The sequence below is a fragment of the Cygnus olor genome, chromosome 1 (assembly GCF_009769625.2).
Source record: "Cygnus olor isolate bCygOlo1 chromosome 1, bCygOlo1.pri.v2, whole genome shotgun sequence".
NCBI classification, from domain to species: domain Eukaryota; kingdom Metazoa; phylum Chordata; class Aves; order Anseriformes; family Anatidae; genus Cygnus; species Cygnus olor.
In genome coordinates, this window is record NC_049169.1 from 193,331,628 (window position 1) to 193,346,767 (window position 15,140).

Sequence of the window (15,140 nt, forward strand, 5' to 3'; positions counted from 1 at the left end):
AGTCCAATGTTGTTTATTTCTTTATGCACTTGGAGGTAAATTTGATCTGGTCCTGGACATTTTAGTATATAAATATCATTTAGAAATATAAGGTATTGTGTCTGAACTACTAAAACTCAGATGTTGTCCTTCCCAATACTTTAGAAGGTTTAAAAGCATCTTGAAAGAATCACCATCCTAAAACTATGCTTCAACTCCCAGTAAGTTTCCCCACAACATCAACAACACTCAGGTCTAGTGGTGTTTGAAATAACAAAAGCCTATTTCACGCAGGTAGGCAGGACACTTTCAAAGCTAGTTTATTGCCTTTGTTTGAAAGTATTTCACATTTTGTTCCTTGAAACCTAGAATTACAATTAGAATAATTCAGTTGGAAGGAACCAACAAAGATCATTAAGTCCACCCACCTGACCACTTCAAACCCACCTGACCACTTCAAGGCTAACCAAAAGTTAAAGTATATTGTTAAGGGCATTATTTAAATGCCTGTTGAACACTGACAAGAAGTCTTGTAAGGTAAGGAGCTAAAGCAATAATTTAATAATGCAATGTTTCAGGAAGAATCTTTTGTAGTGGGAAGAGCACAGAGTGTAATGCCCCAGGTGAACAATTTATTTCTTTAGAGGTATTTGGAACATTTTTTATGCCATACATGCACCTGATGCATAACCATGTGTGAAGTTTGCTGAGAATTTTTACACTCAGATCAGGTAAACTTCCAGCCATACACACTCATGAGTACAGAAGTAATTACTGAGCTCTAAGGACACATTGCAATGACATTATCATTTGTCAGCAGGATACCAGTGACTCCTGTCATAGAAAATTTACATTAGCATCGTTGTTAAATAGTCTGTTTACTAGTTTCTTAATGACCTGCAGCAAACAGTGATTTGAACTACTTTATGAAGTTCAGCGTGGCAGGCTATGGTTATGTTGAGTGTATTTTCATAGGTTAATGAAATTAATACAGAATCAACAGCAGCTGTCATGTCATATGCAATACAATTGCCTGTGAGTCAGTCTAGGTGGTGGTTATTTCTGCAATGCTGGTGAAGGTTGTAGATTCCAGGTTAAAATACCCACTTGAAATGTAAGTCACAGGATCCCTGTGGGGGAATGAAGCTCACAGAAGGTTCTGATATCCATCTTACAGGTTAAGGAAACCAGGGTTTGCTGAATCACAACTACCAAAAGCAGTTCATGACAGCACCCTGGGCCAGAAGCCCCTAGGGTAGCAGTGTAGACAAATCTAGTCATATGTGGCTTTCTTTGTAATAGTGTCTTAAGAGACACTCAAGAAACACTGAAAAGTGCCAAGAACTTGCAAGTGTAAATGATTTCCTTTGATTTCTCTGTCAAGTATTTGCTTTCAGACAGCTGAGAATTTGGAACTTTCTCAAATTTTTAACTTTCTGAAATTACGATTTGATCTATAACCAGATGTTTCTGGAAAGGTATAATAAAAATCTATTAATTTAAAAAAAAAAAACAAAACCAAAACACAACAACAACAAAACCAAAAACCTTCTGCTAATGCATGACAAATATTTACTGTATTAAATATCTGAGAATCTTCTTCCCCTGAGATGTCTAGCGGGCCTCACAGATGAAAAATTAGACTTCAGACTTTTATTTGGTACACCTGATAAAAAATTAAATTTTCTTGGGAAGGTTGGTTTGAAGCGTATACTTATATATGTATTTTTATCAAATGTAATTTAAAAAGTAATGGTCTAATTAGCTTGAGAATAAATGAAACCCTGTTCATAGAGGCTTCTTAAAATGTTACTACTGTGGAGCAAGTGGTTTAGGTGTTGTGTTCTGTCCATGGCAACTCCTTTCTGCCACTCCCCCTCGTGCCTTTGTCCTGCTCTGGTGTGGGCTCTCAACCTCAGCTCTGGTGCCCAGAGCACCCCCTTCCCTCCCTTCTCTGTCCTTGCTGTTCATACAGTTGTTCCTCACCCTGTTGTGTGGCATTTTACTGTGTTAAAGGCCTTGCTGAAGTCTAGGTAGACTACATCAACAGCCTTTCCCTCATCCACCAGGTGGGTCACCCGGTCATAGAAGGAGATGAGGTTGGTCAGGCTGGACTTGCCTGTCATGAACCCATGCTGACTGGGCCTGATCCCCCAGCTGTCCTGCATATGTTGTGTGATTCCATTCAAGATGACCTGTTCCATAACATTTCCTGGCACCGAGGTCAGGCTGACAGGCCTGTTGTTCCCTGGGTCCTCCTTATTCTTATACATGGGCGTCACATTAGCAAGTCTCCAGTTATCTTGGACCTCTCTGGATGTCCATGACTGCTGATAGATGATGGTAAGTGGCCTAGCAGTCACATCTGCCAGCTCCCTCTGTACCTTCGGGTGGATCCCATCTGGCCCCATGGACTTGTGACAGTAGTGGTGGAGTCACTGTTCCTGGGCGTGTTTAAGGAAAGGCTGGACCTGGTGCTTAGGGACATGGTTTAGTGGGTTACTTTGGTAGTAGGGCAATGGTTGGACCAGATGATCTTGGAGGTCTTTTCCAACCTTAATGATTATATGATTCTTAAATGTGTTTTCCCCAAGGCGCCAACAGCATGGCTGCTGGGCCCAGCCATGCCCTACATTAGGGCCAATGAGGCTGGCTGGGACCAGATGAGACTGGCATGAGGCAGTGCCAGCCTCTCCTTGCGGAGGCCCCTGCAGCCCCACTGCCAAGGCCTTTTCAACAATACCCGATAGGTACAGGGAGACCAAGCCTGGTCAGTGATGGTACCTCAGTGCCAAATACAGTCAGATGTAGGAAATTCCTCTGCCTGTGTGTATACTTGTGAATTTGGGGGATTCTTTATGTACATAAGTCCATTATGCTGACTCTCCAGCCAGTAAAATGTCTGAATCCCTCTTCATATCTTCATGGTAAAATTCAGTAGTCTTTCTACGCCTTTTTAATTCTCTTGTAGATTTTATGAGATTATATATAACAAATTGTTTTTGAAGGAAACTGATCCTAAAGGAAAATGTCTTTGCATTTATTATGAAAGGTTACTGCTATTTCATGTACACAAAATGAAATTCCTCATTCATTTCCATTCGTTACAGAATGTCTCATGGTAGTGAGGGCTACAGAGAGCACCACGCAGTGCAAATTTCCAAGTTCAGCATTTTCAAACAATTTTGGAATTAATGTTATAATATACTCCCAGACAGAGACAGCAACCTTAGGGAAAAGATGCTTGATTGGTCATATAAATAAATTTTATATATATTCAAGAGCACTTAATGTGGGAGAATGTTTAAAATTCAGTGTTTCCTAATGTTGTTAGCAAATATATCTTTGTACTATATTCATCACATTTTTTCATTTCCATAAAGGTTTGTGTAGGTAAAGATTGGTTGAAATTTGCCACTAAATATTGACTCCCTTGTGTAATGACTACACATGGAGTCAAAATTATGTGAAAATTATTCAAAGTAATTGTGTAATGACAGTTTATGATAAATACTGTATGTGAAAAAAGGAGCAGATTTAAAATCGCAAATGCAGCTCCAGTTCCATGATTTTCACACTTGTAAGTGCTTGATTTTACAGTCTTAACAGCATATAACATAGGGCTTCTATTCTTGTGTAACCAAATACTTAGAAAAAAAGTAGAGTTGCTCCCAACAGGGTAACTGTTTACTATCAAACTGAGAAAATGTTGTTTCTCAAGCTTCATTATTGCTTACTTTAGAATTTTATTATAAATTGTACTTGCCTTATGTTTTTGTCATAATGATCAGTGCCTTTTGAACACATTTATATCCATTTATATAGAAATACCAATCTTTTACTGTTATCTAAAACCATTAACATGATTAAAGCTTAGATAAAATTAAAAAAAAAAAAAAAGAGAGAGAACAAAATATTTCTTGAGCTCTGAAGGAGCCAGGAAACTTCAAACTTCGTAAGTGAAATTTAAATCAGGTTTATATTTAAGAATGGGAAATGACATATAGGCAATGTATGCTTCTTCTCATAAAATCATAGAATTGTAGAATGGCTTGGGTTGGAAGGAACCTCAAAGGTCATCTAGTTCCAACCCACCTGCCATAGGCAGGGATGTCACCCACTAGATCAGGTTGCCCAGGGCCTCATCCAGCCTGGTCTTGAACACCTCCAGGGATGGGGCTTCCACAAACTCTCTGGGCAACCTGTTCCAGTGCCTCACCACCCTTACCGTGAAAAAATTCCTCCTAACCTTTAATCTAAATCTCCCCTCTTTTAGTTTAAAACTATTCCCCTTCATCCTGTCATTATCTGTTTGAGTGAAGAGTTGCTCTCCATCTTTTTTATAAGTCCCCTTCAACTACTGAAAGGTTGCAATGAGGTCACCCCAGAGCCTTTTCTTCTGTAGACTGAACAGCCCCAGCTCTCTCAGCCTTTCTTCACAGGAGAGGTGCTTCAGCCCCTTGATCATCTTTGTGGCCCTCCCCTGCACCTGCTCTAACAGCTCCATATCCTTGTGCTGGGGGCTCTAGACCTGGCTGCAGCACTCCAAGTGGGGGCTCACAAAGGCAGAGCAGAGGGGGACAATCGCCTCCCTTGACCTGCTGGTCACTCCTCTGTTGATGCAGCCCAGGACGCAGTTGACCTTCTGGGCTGCAAGCATGCACTGCTGGCTCATGTCAAGCTTTTTATCCTTCAGAACCCCCAAGTCCTTCTCCACAGGGCTGCTCTCAATGAGTTCTTCTCCCAGTTTGTATTCATGGGATTTGTATTCTGGGATTCTGGGATTGCCCTGACCCAGGTGCAGCACCTTGCACTTGGACTTGGTGAACCTCATTAGGTTCACGTGGGCCCACTTCTCAAGCTTGCCCAGGTGCCTTTGGATGGTGTCCTTCTATTGTATCAACCGCACCACTCAGCTTGGTGTCATCTGTAAATTTGCTGAGGTTGTACTCGATCCCAGTGTCTATGTCATTGATAAAAATATTAAACAGTACTGGTCCCAGGACAGACCCCTGAGGGACACCACTTGTCACTGGCCTCTACTTGGACATAGAGCCATTGCCCACCACTCTCTGGGTGTGACCTTCAAGACAACTTCTTATCCACTGAATGGTCCATCTATGAAATCCAGAATGGATTTGTGGAAAGACCAGGATGTCGTGTGGGACCACGGCCAAGACCTTACAGAAGTCCTGATAGATGATATCTGTTGGTCTTCCCTTGACAACTGATGCAGTCACTCCATTGTAGAAGGCCACCAGATTGGTCAGGCACAATTTTCGATTGGAGGAGCCATTCTGGCAGTCTTGGATCACCTCCTTTTCTTGCATGTGCCTTGACATTGCTTCCAGTAGGATCTTTTCCATGATCTGGCCAGGCACAGAGAAAAGGCTCACCAGTTTATCATTCCCCGGGTTCTCCTTTCTACCATTTTTAAAAATGGGAGTGATGTTTCCTTTTTTCCAGTCACCAGTGACTTCGCTTGACTGCCGTGACTTTTCAAATATGATGGAGAGAGGCTTGGCAACTCTATCAGCCATTTCCCTCAGGACCCTGGCATGCATGTCATCAGGCCTCATAGACTTGTACCTGTTCAGTTTCATCAGGTGGTCTTGAACCTGCTCTTTGTTTACAGTGGGAGGCACTTTGCTCCCCCAACCCTCATCTATGGTTCAGTGAAATGAGAGACATGGTAAGCCTGACTGTCAGTGAAGACTGAAGCAAAGAAGTTGTTGAGTACCTCAGCTTTCTCCATGTCTGTTACTGGTTCACCCTTCTCATTTATCAGAGGGAGTACACTCTCCTTAGCCTTTCTTTTCTAGCCAAGGTACCTATAGAATCCCTTCCTGTTATTCTTTGCATCCCTTGCCAAGCTCAGTTCCATTTGTGCCTTGGCTCTCCTGATCCTGTCCCTGCACATCTGGACTGCATCTCCGTGCTCCTCCCAGGCCACGTGTCCCTGCTTCCACTGCCTGTGCATTTCCTTCCTGTGCCTCAGTCTGACCAGCAGGTCCTTGCTCAGCCATATCAGTTTTCTGCCTTCCCTGCCTGCTTTCTTACAGGGGGGGATGGAGAGTTCTTGTGCTCCGAAGAAAACATCCTTAAAGAGTCTGCAATAGTTTCTTGCTTTGCCAGCTTACTTCTTGTTGGAAGTCAGCAAAAACAACCATTTTTTTCTATTCATCATAAATGAGAAAATCCTGGGCTTGTTGTCTTCCAAATGGAGAAAAATAAGAAAAAATGAATGCTGTTTTTGTTGTTTTCTCTAGGCATGGGTGGTCTTGCTCTGAGAAAGATCAAAGTCTCATCAGGAAAGATAACCTCACAGTTTGAGAGAACTCAATCCATGCAAGTAAAAATACTGACACGTATTGTGGCTAGAATGAGGGAACAAATATATTGAGCTAATTCTGAACCCAAAGATACAGTCAAGTTGTGAAATAAGAAGTCTTGCTGTGTGTAAAACTTACCATAAAAACAAAATATATGTCCCAGATAGGTGCAAATTTAATTCTTCATCTTTTTTGCATGAAAACTAAATTTCTGTATTTTTCCCTTGTTAGCTCTAGAAATGTTTAGTAATGACAGAGAAGAAAGAAATGTTGGCATCTACACATCTTCACATGCTGAAGTACCAAAAACTATAGCAAACTGAAAAGTGGAATTCAATTTAGTTAAAACTTCAAGGAAATTGGTGGTGGGAGTTTTTCTTAAACAGTGTTAGTTTTCAGAGTTCTTCATTTGCTCTTAAACTGCTACATAGTTGGTTGAACTTTTTAGCAAAAGGCTGTTCTTGAAGAGATTAGACCTCAGGCAGAGGAAGAAGGAAATCTTGTAGAGATTCCATGGTCTGAATTCCAGGATATTAGAAGGTATTAGCATTAAAGACATCTGAAATTTCTTTAGGTACTGTACACACAAAGGAAACAAGTTTTTCTGCCTTGGATGGTCCACAGAAAAAAAGTTTATGATAGGAAACCAAACCCAGGCAAATAGAGGAGTGGGAGCTGGCTGAGAAGGAGGACAGGTAATAGTAAAAGCAGTGATAGTTGAGATAGATTTAGATGTGCTTGAATGCTTTCCAAATGGTCAGTGCTTACTGCAATTGCTTTAGGATTTCCTTCTCAACACAAGATGAATCTCAAAGTGTCAGCACATCAAAGTAACCAGTCAGCATTAATAGGAGTTTAAGAAACAACTGATAATATTTAAATTTCAAAAGTTTGACTCTTTGTGCATTATGCTCTAAAATGAGGACCAATTTCAACCATACAATTATAAATATTTAAATAAATAAATAAATATTTAAATTTAGACATATGAGGAGCGGCTGAGGTCACTGGGCCTGTTCAGCCTGGAGAAGAGGAGGCTGAGGGGGGACCTCATCATGGTCTACAGCTTCCTCGCGAGGGGGAGTGGAGAGGCAGGTGACCTATTCTCCATTATCACCAGTGATAGGACCCGCGGGAATGGTGTTAAGCTGAGGCAGGGCAAGTTTAGGCTGGACATCAGGAAGAGGTTCTTCACCAAGAGGGTGTTTGCACACTGGAACAGGTTCCCCAGTGAAGTAGTCACTGCACCAAGCCTGTCTGAATTTAAGAAGCGATTGGACTGTGCACTTAGTCACATGGTCTAAACTTTTGGGTGGACCTGTGCGGTGCCAGGAGTTGGACTTGATGATCCTTATGGGTCCCTTCCAACTCGGGATATTCTATGATTCTATGATTCTATGAAATATAACTTAGACATAATGCCTGTCCCAAATACTTACACTCTCTTGGTCCTAAAATATTCACATATACAACTCTGAATAAAAGTAATCCTACTAGCTCTGAAGAACTACTCCATTAATATAGCGAAGAATGATTCCTAAGTATTTCCAGAATGAAGTACTAAGAACACATGTGAATTACAAATATTAAGTATGGGGAAGGACCGTTGGAATGAACTATAACTTACAGCAGCAAATAATTTGAATACTACACCTGTGCATCCAAAAAGCAGTCTCTGAAAGTCAATGGAAACAGCTGATTGACTGACTGATATTATATACTTTGACCTTTACTGTAAGTTCAGGGAACATTTACACACATTCATCATGTGGTTCGTAGTTCATGCTTTTTGAGCAAGTCTGTAAAATTAGGCTTTAGAAGAAGATTACATTTTTATTTATTTTATGTTATTTAAAGGCCTCATTTCATGAAGCCCAACAATATATTTCATATCTAATTTCTGCCTTGTGGACCGGGCTGTCCCCTAGATTTTGGGTCATAACTTATACTTCTAGCAATGGAATTCCAGCCTTTTACTCAAAATGTGATGTTTATAAGAAATGAATGAGTTTAAAATTGAATGGAATTCTCCACTGAACATTTGCTGCCAAGTTACCAGTTTTTCAGAAGCTTCAGTGTTCAAATCAAAGGGAAGATCCTTAAAAAGCAAACAGATTTTTTAAGAGAAAAAGACATATTTGGAAAATTATTATTATTATTATTATTTTCTGCTACAAATATCTATTTTACCTATAAATGACTTGTTGAAGTTTCTGTAAAACTTGTCAGATGTATAGAAAAAGAGATGCTATACAAAGGAGATACAGATACAAAATTTAACAATCAGATTTATGATTTACATGTAGGTATTCCCAGGAAAATCTGGATACATTACAATAATTTATAAATGTAAGCTCGTCTTTTGTGGTAGATTAAGTGTTGATCGTATTGTTTCTACACTGCTAGTGCTATGCTTAACAACACAAAAAAAAAAAAAAAAAAAAAGAAAAGAAATTGGAACAGAAGGCAGCTAATTCTTGGGTCTCCAACTGAAATAAAAGTGTCACATAATCTGGCATGTCTTTTTCACTGCTCTTCTTTTTCACTGTATTAGTGGACCTTTTAGTATAAAGGCAAACTAGTCTACTCATTGAAACAGTTTCAAAGTCAAAGGATTTTAGAAAGCAACCATGATGCTAAGTAGTAGGGTTATTAAAAATTCAGAAATATTGTGGGTTAGGTTTTTTTTTAATCATTAAAACATATTTTGTTGTTGGGGTACATGAATAATGTAGGACAGGGCTGCTGTTGTTTGGAAAATATCTGAGGAAGTGAGGTGTATGAAATTAATGGAAAAAACCTTTTACAGTGAGGAAAAAACAACTATTTTCTAGAGTGATACTGGAAAATGTCTGCTGAATGATAGTTCTTAAAAAGTGTAATGTTGCCCATATGTTAGTCTGTCTTTATGCCTGAAAATAACGTTTGATTGTTTATTCATCTACGCTAAGACTTAGAGGTTGATTCAAGAACATAGTAATTCTCAGGGTAATTCTTGGTAGAAGTTCAGGTTAGTAGATTTTTTTTAACAACACATTCTGGTTTCAGAAGTTTTTTCTGTGTAGTTGTTGTTTTTATACCTGAGAAGCTTTATTTGCTTGTATGAACACTGCCTAGAAATGATGGAGCAACTGTAGGAAGTTAATGTCAAATGCTACTATAAATTAGCTGTTAGGATGCAAAGTTAGTGTATTGATTTTTTTTCAGTCTAGTACATATTCTTTTTATAAACAAACTTGATCATGTACCTATTGATATATTGCAGATGTAAATTTTATTAGAAAATATAGGAAGAAAGTAATAAAAGCTATGAGCAGGCAGTCACTATCAGCAAATTCTATTAGTAAACAGATAAATTTCAAGCAAGCTTATTGTTTTTTAAAGAGGTTTTGATTATTTCAGGAGACCAAAATCAACTCATGAAAGATTGTCCCCATCGTTTGAAAAAAGGAAAAAAACCTTTGCACTGACTGGCAAAGAATGTAACGTTTTCCACTTTTTCTTTTTCTTTCTTTTTTTTTTTTGGATTTTTTTTTTCTTTATTTTGTATGTGTCCTGATTCACAAACAAAACAACTAGCACTAGACATCAGAAGCTGTAAGTAACCCAGGCAGGCCTTGGTGGCAAGTATCAGGCTTCTTCTGGAGCTGGGTCATGTATATATCCTCCATAGCACTGTTTTAATATCACAGTGTGATGATGCCTCCAGATACGAGTAAAATACCAGGACTTCCTAGTCCTGGAAATGGATTATTTAGCAATGCTGTAGGAAATGAGATAACTGGGTGCTGAAAATAGACAAAAACAGTGAGAGAAGCAGGAAAGGAGGTGGGCACTGACACAAGTTCCCAGTACAGGCTGGGTGGGTGAGTTATAAGTCAGAGACAGCATCACTGTCTCACCTGTGCTACCACTGCAGCTAGCAGTAGTTAATGAGGTAATTTCATATGTTCTGAAAATTCAAAACAGAACAGAAGTATTATTGTTGAATTTTCCTTAAGGCTCAGGCACCTGTTCCTGCTCTATGCTTTTTGCGTGCTGCTGCCAACTGCTCACATTATAGAAGCACCACTGTTTTGATCAATTGCTTATTGTCCTAATAAGGGTGCATACAACCTCTGTTTTGCAAGGGTACTACAAAATGAGCAGTTTTTTAAATCCAACACATTTCTGTTTTAAAAGCTTTTGTAAATCAATTTAGCTATGTCACAGTTTCATTGGGAAATGTGAAAACAACACTTTTACAGTGAGCTAAGCTTGCAAAGGGCAGCATGCTATTATTTTACAGCCCAGTACTTTCCATTTTCAATTCCTGAGACTCGCACTTCAGTATGAATGACAAATATTTTTGCACATGATTGTGTAAGTGCAGAAGGGTTCAGCATACAGACAGATGTAGGGGTCCTGAGGGCACACATAGTCCTTGATTTCACTGGCCAGCCTCACCTGGGACCTCCTTGCACCCTCTGACAGAGGGCTCCATTTAAGCCCAGTCCTGGGCTACTGGTGCCTGGCTGAGTCCTGCTGTAGGGGTGTCTCCCCCCTAGTCCTGTTCCTGGGTTACTGCTTGGATTTACTGGATGGACCTTTGCCCTGATGTGCCACCTGAGGATCAGTGGCCTGTTGATGGGACCTGGTGTTGTTACCTTCCTGTCCTGCTCACCTGCCTCTTGGTCAGAAGCATCACAGCCTCTGGGTGCAGGCAGTGCCCAGCATGGCCCCCAGCTTGCCTCACCCTAGGAGCAGCCCTCACACCAAGTAGCCTTCACACGATCCCATTAAATACATGGTGATACCAGAGTATCACTGAGTCTTACCTTTTGGAGCATCTCTGTTCCTGTACATAAAGACTATGCAGATCTTTCTGGTGACTGGGAGGATCAATCCAGCTCCAATCTCCCTGCTTTAAATAGACACCGCTATTGCTTGAACCCTTTACAGTCGGCAATAGCAAAGTGTGGCTTATGACAAGCAGCCAAGAAGTTCTCGCTCTGTGCAGTATTTTGAAAACCTGTCTAGAGAGCTTCCTGCATAAAATTCCCTACGTGCACATGGATTTTTACATGTTTTCAAATTCTGCTGTTTATGCTAGCACAGAAAATGTATTGCTAGCCAGGCATTTGTGATTGTCAGCCTCTGTTTAATGGACACCGGGTAATCTGCAGTAGTCATGCTGCTAACTTACAGAGAGATTTGGGAGCATAGGAAAGGATATGAAGCTTCAGAAGCATTGGTGAACATGCTGAATAATTTCATCTTGGCAGAAAGGAGTGGAGTGATTGAGATGTTTAAATCCTGTCGTGGTGATTACAAAATCCTACCCCTTCCTTCATAGTGTGGGAGATGGACAGAATTGCCTTCTGCAAGCTGATGGGATTTGTTTCTGTATTTTTCACAACATAGGAAAATGTTCTAATACATGCTGGATTCATTGGTATGGGATACTAATGTCTCCTGATGGCAGCACTCCTTTGTATAAATATTTGATTATTTATTTAGTAGGTCAAAGACAGGGATCCAGTTGAGTTATTCCTAGTATGACAATTAAAATAATCATCTGGAAGATGGAATCATGCTACTCAATATTTATTTGGGGGGAAAAACAAAAAATAAACTACTGTCCTTTTCTTGTTCTCCACATTTCCATCCTGTTCCTAATTCTGTTTATGTTCATCCAGAGGAGAAAGGACCTAATGGAGAAGGTGAACTTGCTACATCCTTTTAATTTTCATGTCCTAAGGAAATGGTCCTTGTTATTTTCTGTAGTCTCAATGGAAGGCCAGCTACATTCCAGCATATTCCTTATATGACGCATGTGAATCAAGGCAGCCCGTGTAAGACCCCTCCAGTAAGTCTTATCCCTCATATTGCAGACGGTGTCTTCATATTTCAGAGCAGCCTTAGACTGGACAAGTTTTTTATTTGTTCTTATTTGATTTCAAACTTAAATCTCATTTCTTATGAACCAAGGAGTGTCTTTCTCCTTTCTGTATTTCAGTAAATACTTTAGATTATGGCTTTTCAAATTCATTAACAAGCATCTTAACCTATTTTTACCTATTCTTTTGTTTTTGTTCCATGCTTCTGCTTATGACTGTGTTACTGTTTAGGAATTTTCTGGTGTTGTCAGTCACAACATCACAGAGTCATTGAGGTTGGAAGGGACCTCTGGAGGTCATCTGGTCCAACCCTTCTGCTCAAGCAGAGGCAACCTAGAACATGTTGCCTAGGACAAGACCATGTCCAGAAAACTTTTGAAGATCTTCAAAGAGGGATACTGCACAACCTCTTTGGGCAGACAGCTCCAGGTTCAAGCCAGCTCGAGGACAACTTACCCAGCTTAGAGCCACATTAAAGCTCTAGAAAGTGAAAGAATATTCACTTTTCTTCCTGTACCCTAGTGAAAATAAGACATAACCAGGTACCAGTTCTTGCAGTGGCTCAGATATGCCCTATTGTTCCTTGTGAGATAGACTTCCAGTCCATTTTCAGGCTGTTCCAAATCCAGCACATTTACATTAAACTATCATGTAAGTTGCTCTAAGGCAAAGAATTGGGTTTGTTCCTATGGCCCAAATACTTCTGTTGTCAGGCAGTGCTGCATGAATGGATGGGCTACTTACCCTTCCCTTCCCTTCCCTTCCCTTCCCTTCCCTTCCCTTCCCTTCCCTTCCCTTCCCTTCCCTTCCCTTCCCTTCCCTTCCCTTCCCTTCCCTTCCCTTCCCTTCCCTTCCCTTCCCTTCCCTTCCCTTCCCTTCCCTTCCCTTCCCTTCCCTTCCCTTCCCTTCCCTTCCCTTCCCTTCCCTTCCCTTCCCTTCCCTTCCCTTCCGTTTTTACATGTTTTACCTAAACAACTTCATTTTTCTTCTAGATTGGCCAAGTTGCATGAGCAGCACTCTGAAGAATGATAAACATGCATTTTGCTTTCAAGCAGATACAGTTACAAACACTTGGTCTTAAAATTTTTGCATTTGTGAACTGATCTTACTGTTACACCTTCAATAGATAAGGTTACTGCTCTGTGTGCAGTATTTCCTAATTTCCAGGCCTTTAAAAGAGGGCTAGGTTGCTGCTGCTTTGATACACATATCTATCAAGATCTCTACATCTGTGTCATATCACTTTAGTTAATTAATCAGATATCCAGAAAATTTCTAATATCTCTGGAATTCTTAAGCCAAAATGCAAGATACTGACATTTCTGAGGTAAAAAGGCAATTGAAATCTTTAAGAGAACCCTGCTTTGGAAACACAAGGACAGCCCACTTCCTTCTCTCTCTCTCTCTCTGTGCTTCCTTGGATTTTAGAAGCTAGTGTAGAATTGTAAAGTTACTTGGCAGTTTTTTTCTGAAATCTGAAATTAGTACTAGCCTCAAGATTAAATTATTCTGTTCTTAGGAATGCTATTCACTTTGGTGTTTCCCAAGCAGCCTGTAAGAGCGGGAGAGTCAGGTGGTCATTCCTACCTTCACCTGGGGGCTGGCAACTAATACAGCTGTTAGCCTAGTAATATCTGTGTCATAATTGGTGTTCTGCAGTAAAGCGTGGCTGAAGACATGAATTAAGTATATGGTTTGCAAAATATCCATCAAAGAGAAAAACAAACCATAGAGTAGTACTTTTTCTCACAGTATGTATATGTAAGATTACGTCACAGAGATGATAACATTGTAAACAACCTATTCTGCACAATCGCTTTCAGCCTTAGCTATTCTGTGATTCTTTGATTAACTTCTAATTTTAAGAGATCAGTATAATTTCTTTTAAGACAGTAAAGCATTTGAACAACTCTCTCTCACATAGTTATGTAGCCTCCAGCGGAAGCAAATGAATGACATATATGTGTCAAGGTATGTTTATAGAGTTACCTTGATACACATGTTTTGGCCAATGTACCACAGTGGCTTAAAAATGATATATTCTATGGGCAAATCCTGTGCATTTACTTCTGATGTGTTAGAACATACATGGTGATCGGCACTGTGGCCAAGGACTCTAAATATCTTGTAAAACTACCAAGAAGACTGAGAAATTCTGCTGGACTGTAAGAGGGAAGGTCAGCCAAAGCAGCAGTAGACTTGCTGTTTATCTGATAATCATAATCACATCTGAATGTTTTGTCTGTATGTCCAAGGAACTGAAGTTGTAAAAGTACATTTGAAATTAAACTCTCTGTTAGTCTTCTTTGCTGCAAGGGAACACTGGGGGCTCCTGGTCAACTTCTTATCCACAGGATCCTCATGTCTGTTTCCACAAAGCTGCTTTCCTGATGGTTGGCATCCAGAATGTCCTGGTGCCTGGGGTTGTTCCTCCTCAGATTCAGGACTTCACAACTTATCCTTGTTGAACTTCATGAAGTTCTTGGTGAGGTCCCTATGGACAGCAGCACGATCCTCCTGCGTATCAGCTACTCCTTCTAATTTTATGTCATCTGCTGAATTCCTGAGGGTATACTTTGCCTTATCATTCACATCATTAATGAAGATGCAAAACAGGATCGGACCCGTTATTGACCCCAGGGGCACACCACTAGATACTGGCCTCCAATTAGACATTGTGTCACTGATCACCACCTGCTCTGGCTGGCCAATCAGCCTGTTTTGAACCCACCTCACTATCTCATCACCTTCTCTGTGAAGATGTTATGGGAGACAGTTTTAAAGGCCTTACTGAGGTCAAGATAGATAACACCTAGAGCTGTCTCCTCATCTACAAAGTTCAAGTTCACCTTAAGTGGCTAGTTTTATTAACTGTGGACTAGCAATTACTCTTACAGTTCTCTGAGCTGAGATGTAAGATTAAGATTGCAAGACCATGTGGTTCATGCTG